This window comes from Uloborus diversus, chromosome 4, assembly GCF_026930045.1.
Source record: "Uloborus diversus isolate 005 chromosome 4, Udiv.v.3.1, whole genome shotgun sequence".
In the NCBI taxonomy this organism is placed as follows: domain Eukaryota; kingdom Metazoa; phylum Arthropoda; class Arachnida; order Araneae; family Uloboridae; genus Uloborus; species Uloborus diversus.
This window is the reverse complement of record NC_072734.1, coordinates 105,982,939-105,989,796: the sequence shown is the minus strand read 5'-3', so window position 1 is coordinate 105,989,796 and position 6,858 is coordinate 105,982,939. Positions and strand designations below refer to the sequence as shown.

Sequence of the window (6,858 nt, the reverse complement as noted above, 5' to 3'; positions counted from 1 at the left end):
ATCCAATTTATTCTGGTTATGTGTGAGATATGCTGTCGTGAATCTTGCAGTAAACATAGTTACGCGGGAGGCTTTCTTGTAAGGTAAACTTCATAAATTCGGTTCAGTTTTGTTTTATTTTTCTGGAAATTATGCTCTTCACAGATTCTAAGTCCAGTACTCTTGAGCAGCCATGCTCATTCTACAACAAGCCGAACTTTTGCAAATGTCTTGGTTATATCCGGACGAGATTAGTCAAAGTATTTATTGCCATTTAGCAATAAGTTACCGTCCCTAAGCCAGGGGGCAAAGGCGTGTAACATACCAGACAGCCCGGTTATCACATGCTAAGACTGCAGTTTTGTTTTTATTAGAACCCCTCAATCAGGAATAGTGAATAACCGAGCCGAAAGCAGATATCATCTCACTGAAGCTGAGAGTGCTAACAAACTGGTAGATAAAGGGAATTTATCTCACCAGCGAGTGTCCGCAGCATGGTGCGGTTTTGACTCGTGAATTGAAGGCAAAGGTTGGGTACTTTTAGCAGTAACTTACTGCAGGTAGGAGATAAGATTACATGAAGTATACCGACAGACCAATTACTCCATGTTTGGACTCATCATTCTGGAATAGGGATAACCGAGCTGTAGGCAGATGTCGTCATTAAAGCTAATGACATCTGCTTCCATGTCAGTTATTCCCTTTTCCAGATTGATGAGTCCAAACATGGACGAAACTACAGTCTTTGGGTGATGCAACCGGGCTGTTGGTATTTTGCAGGTAGTTCTGCCTCAGCCCTGGTTTAGGGGAGGTAACTTATTGCTAAAAGAAGAAGATTGTTAGAGCATTTTGTGAGTTATAAATCCGGTAGTAGACTAGGAATGTTTTTTAAAGAAACTAAAAACTCTTATTTACAAAAATTAAAACACTTATCCATCATGTCTAAGTACAGTCGCAAAGAAACCAAAGCTCCCATTGTCGGTAAGACATTCCAAATATGAGAAGGAATTCCAGGACGACGGGTTAGAGAACAACGCGCAGCTTTCACTAAACTCATTTCGGAATGTCGACCCCTATTAATAACCGTCATCGAAGAAGACCCCAGTGTGGGTTCTGAATGCAAGACTTGGGGATGGAGAGAGGATGGAGAACGCTTATTGGGGTCGGCGCAGCTGCGGATGCAGACGCTGTGGGTGACAGACCGTGTCGGCGGCTTCATTAGCTGCCTAAAAAGCGCTGCGATCAACCCCTATAACCCTCCTCCCCCAATTGCCTCATTTGGAAGGGAAAAAAATGCGTGATGATTTTCCCCGAAACTGTAGGGATCGGCAGATTCTAAAAAGTTGGATTTGCAAGTGCTAAAGTCACTTTTGCTCTCATCATTTGTCTGGTTAGAGCAGAGGCACAGCGAGGGGGGGGGGGTAACCCTTCAGAACCCTTAGTTTTTATGTCATATTGCCATTCCGAATGGATTAATAGGCTTTAGATGCAAGCATTGTTGACCAAAATCTCGCACAACTAAAATTTTCTGGTTTGTTACGCCCACAAAGTAAATACATATATAAACACTAGAGAGCGTCCCCCTTCTTAGGGGCGGATACAGATTACCATTTTAGGGGGATCATGCAAAAGAGTGACCCCCTCCACCTGGAACAAACCTACGGTATTAGGCGCGAAAAAGTTCATACAATGCTTGGGTGTCAATAAAAAGCACGAAACTGGTCAGGAGTGGGGTTCCTAATAAGCATAAAAGTTGCAAATTAATTTCATAAGCAATAAAAGAAGAAATTTCAAAAATTTACTTTCAAAAATAATTAATGAATTGAAAAGACAACTAAAATCGTTTACATTTTATTCGTACAGTATCTGAACATAATGTGGACGGATGCTGTCAACGATTTAGAGGGGAGGGGTCGTGACCCCCATGATCCTCCCCTTGTATCCGTCACTGCCCCTTCTATAGAAGGTAGAAGCAGACTGTCATGCTGTTAACATTTGGACTGAGGGTGCTGGACCAGGGATTGCTTAACTTCTGGTCTGGATCAAAGAAACAGAGCTATCTTCAGGGACCCATCCAAACAGTGAACCACATATAGTGGTAGGCAAGAAGAACCCTTGAGTATAATGTGATGTGATGTCAACATTTGGAGAAGTGTGATGTTCAAATTGGCTTCTGTTTTTGGCGTCTTACACTTCCTCGCCACTAACTGTTGAATTTGTGGAAACCTATTTTTATTAACCCCGGACACACAAAAGAAGGGGGTTATAAGTTTGACGTGTCTGTGTATCTGTGTATCTGTGTGTCTGTCTAAGGCACTCTAGCGCCTAAACGGAAGGACCGATTTTGAAAAAAAAAACAAAAATGTTCAAAAGGAGAGTTGATCGAGAGTGTTCTTAGCTTGGTTGCATCGTTGGATGACATTAATTAACGAAGATATTAATTAAAAACCTCTAAAAGGTCTTTTTAGCAATTTTGCAGTGAAAAACAAAATTTTAAAATTTAATATCAAAATAAAGAGAATTTTTTCCCCGTGTCTCATAGAATGTGTTTGGAACTTCCATGTTTCATAGATTTCGAATTATAACGTTTTTTAAAGCAGATTTTAACAGCGGCTAAGCCTTTACTCACGCTATTGATAACCGAATTCATTGTTGGCGGACAAGGCAATAAAACGCAATGATTTAACGTTTTTATCTGTTGCCAGTTTCAATTTAATAGCAAATAAAATACTTGACATTGATTTTTAATAATATAAGGCTTTTAAATCTTCCTCTTGATTCTACAGTTGCGACTCAGTCGGGATTTTTAAAAAAATTTAAAATTATGTATATAAAAATAAAACTAAGTATTTTTTGTGTTTAATTATACTTTTTACTTTATATAAGTCTTGTGCATGTAGTTTTGCACTTTTTCTTAATAATATTTAGTTATTTACACTGTAAAAAAAATTCGGAAACGTTTCTGAGTATATCATGCAGCTGCGGTTCATGAAATTTTCAAAAACGTTTCTGAGTATTTCGGAACTCTCTTTCTATAATGTCCGGAAACGTGTCTGAGTATTTCGGAATCCTCTTTCTGTAATGTCCAGAAACGTGTCTGAGTATTTCGGAATCCTCTTTCTATAATTTCCAGAAATGTTTCTGAGTATTTTGGAATCCTCTTTCTGTAATTTTCAGAAACGTTTCTGAGTATTTCAGAATCTTCTTTCCGTAATTTCCAGAAATGTTTCTGAGTATTCTGTGCAGCTGTGATTCATGAAAGTTTCGAAAACGTTTCCGAGTATTTCGGAATTCTCCAAACAATTTTCAAAAACGTTTCTGAGAATTTCGGAATTTTTTTTCTGTGATTTTTTCTACAAAATAATTCTTTACTATAGTATTGCATGCCATATCAGTTTCAATTCTTTCATATCTAAGAGCAATGAAACAAGCAATTTTAGAATCATTCGTGGATTTTTTTTTTTTTCTGAATTTCTAATGACAAATAGCATGGTTAACAGCATAACATGTGCACAGTTATAAATTTTTGAAAATTTATGAAATAATATAGTAGTTTCATTCATAATCACAAAATCGTCGGGGGAGGGAAGGGGAGTACTTTCTCAAAAGTGGGATTGTTTGTTAAACAATATTAAACTTCAGTTTTTCTCTCAATATTTTCAAGACAAAATTATCAACATATTGTATTTTTAATGCAGAACTTAAAAACATATATTGTATCAAACTTGATAGCTTTTATTTTCGGATATAATTTGACAGAACTTACCTACACTTTGCGTTCCGAAATTCGTTCACGTCAAGTCAATTTCTTTGACGAACAAAGTGTACCGAAAAGTACCAACAGAGAAATTGATGAATTTGAATATGACACCAAAGTTCCCCTGCTGGAACCATTCGGGTTTATTCTTCTGTTCTTGCCCTTTTCCAGTTTATCACAAATATAGATACGTAATCAAAATAGGTTACTGATTTTATTTTTAGAGTGTGCGCAAAATGCATTATATATTTTATTTATTAAAACATTGAACTCTATTACATGATTATTCCATTTCATATATACGAGAGTCCTCCCCCCCTCACATCATAAGAGTGATGGTGCACCCATAAAATGATATAAAGCGCCCCCCCCCCCCCATTAAAAAAGCAACCCCTTGAAAATGTCAATGGCACAGTCTGCGTGGTGAACGCCCCTCGTCTTCTCCCCATAAGTCCATTGCATTTTAATAACATAGTATTTAAAAAATGATCACTTTTAAAACGATGACAAGAAATAATATTACTTTTTATTTCGGCATGTAAATACAGCTGTTCCATTTTTGCCACTGACTCATTCCTCCTGACTGTCCTACATTAAACTAGTATATCCACAAAGGAAATGTTATTTTCGGAACAACTAATGTCAAGGAATTTTTTTATTGTTAACCACATTTAACAAAATGAATAAGCAGATGAATTAATTGCATAACTATGTTCTTACTAATAGATAACATGGTCATTTTCTAATGGTATAAAAATTTTTTAAATGAATGAATAAATTATAACAAAAAAAGATAAATAATACTGACACATTTTTTGTGAAGCATATCACAATACTAGAAAATATTTGCATTACCATATTTTTAATGAATTAAACAATTGTTTTTTTTTTCTTTTTGAACCAAAATGTATGTACATCCAAGTATTTCGAAATAACTTTTCTGTGATTGCTTCTCAAATATAAATCTCATTTATTTTGCGTAATTAATCAGTTTCAGTTGGTTACAACAAATAGTACACCGCGCGCATAGGTATGTAGGATAACTTTAAATTAATTCGATAAACCCAAAAACAGTTACAATTGGAGCCTCATCAAATGCAAATCAACAAAAATATAAATGTATACAACAACATGTTTTAAAATATTCATTAATACTTACAAGTGAACATGAGCGGAAGAAAATCTAAGTACCTCCATTACAACTGAATAAGTTATCCAAAGGGTTTCGTTTCATTAAGTATAAACACGGGTGTTGAAACTATTCACGCTTGAATACACAATATATATCTAATTATGGTCGCATTGGAAATTGTAAAGAAACAAATGGTTATTAACTAACTTAATAGCTGCGTACATCGTCTAAAAAATCAAGGGTAGTCCAAAATGCAAAGGCGTAAAATTAGTTTCGACACATTTTACTACTCTCTAGACATGAAATAACAAGCAATCCAATGCTAAACAGTTGCTGATCGCAGCAACCATAGATAAGAAAAAAATAAGTTCTCGTTATTTCCGACTCATTGGCGCCCGTGTTGGAAGGATGAAATAGGTTTCGAAGTGTTGCGTCATCACTTCCGCTTCGAGATTTCTTGAAATAACAAAAAGCTTTCTGAATATTGAGGAGTTCGCTATTGGATGAAGGATTCCTACTATTTCGGAAACGTTTCCGATATATCCAGAAACGTCTCCGTAATTTGTCACAGTGACCTGCGTTTTAACCTCATAATAAAAGAGTACGACCACAAATAAAAATTCTGCGTTCTTAAATGTCATTGTCAATAATATATTACTACATATTTTGTATGAAATATATTATTCCTGTAGAGTCATACACAAGCGGCGAAATGGTTGATACAGCACCCGATTATAATATTGTAGGGTCCTAGGCTAAACATTTTTTGGGGGCCCTCTGTAATCAAGTCTCACGAACAGATATTCACAGGGAGCCTGGAGGGACGACTTCAGTGGTGCGGGGTGCGGCGGTATTCAACTACTCTTTAAATTTCAGTTGGTGTGAAGGCACACCTCATTCCGTAAGCAGAAGAAAAGGGAAATTAATGAAGAAGAGAAAATCACAATTTTATTACTTTTTCTTAAAGAACAGAAAAAAAGAACAATTTAGTCATCGGAAAGGGGGCGGAGTGGCTTAAAATTGTGGTCCCAAGGCCTCGGCCTAGTTGGCCTATTCGGTAATCAGCCCTGTCTGTAGGGAAGTCCTGCGTATTCACGTATCCTAATACAGGGTGCCCATCCCCCCATGTTCAATGGCGTAAATGCCCCCCCCCATGATTTTTCTCAATCCTCTTTCCCTTTTTTATTTTTCGTTCTCTTTCTTTATTTCGTTAATTTTTATTAAATTTTATTTTAAAAAAACATATATTATTAATTTAAAAATATATGTTTTTTTTAAATTTATTTTTTAATGCTTTATATTTATTTATGATTAATTTATATTATTATTTTATTTGAAAAGTTCTGTGCTACGATGTTCCGATGACATACACTACACGCACAAACTAAATATAAATGAAATAAAATATAAACAGAATTAAACAAATAATTTAAATAAAAAATAGTTCCATTTTTATTTAATTCATAAAATTTTAAAAAAAAGTCCCCCCCCCCGTGGGCACCCCTGTCCTCATATGTTTTCGAACACACATGTGAAAATTCTTATAGAATAATACCGCCTCTTTTTCCCAGAGAAATCCGGTTTTAATACTGTGTTTACTTGAAGATGGCAGGTCCGCGTGGCCTAACGGATAAGGCGTCTGACTTCGAATCAGAAGATTGCAGGTTCGAATCCTGTCGCGGACGAGTGTATTGTTTTTGGAATCATTGTCTTAAAACTAAATGCAACTTGTTTTAGAAAAATCTTATAATACTTTTTATTCGATTTAAACTACTATTTATTTTTATTGCTTTGCTTTCAACATTTTTTACTGCATAATATTTTATCTATCGCCAATGGTTTTTTATTGTGCTTCATTTTGCTTCACTTACGTTAAAAGTAAAATTACAAAAATTAAAAAAAAATCTGTTCAAAAATAAAGAAGTCTTTTTTTTTTTTTTTTTTTGCTACATTTTCATTCTATTTTAACTACCTGAATGCCGAGGAAAAA

General features: G+C 35.3%; 1 non-coding gene across 1 annotated transcript; it reads left to right on the top strand.

The window, feature by feature from the left end:
- The first annotated feature begins 6,480 nt into the window (after window positions 1–6,480).
- Window positions 6,481–6,553, top strand: Trnar-ucg (transfer RNA arginine (anticodon UCG)). Its single transcript has one exon. It is a non-coding gene; the product is annotated as a tRNA-Arg (tRNA).
- Window positions 6,554–6,858: the final 305 nt, after the last annotated feature.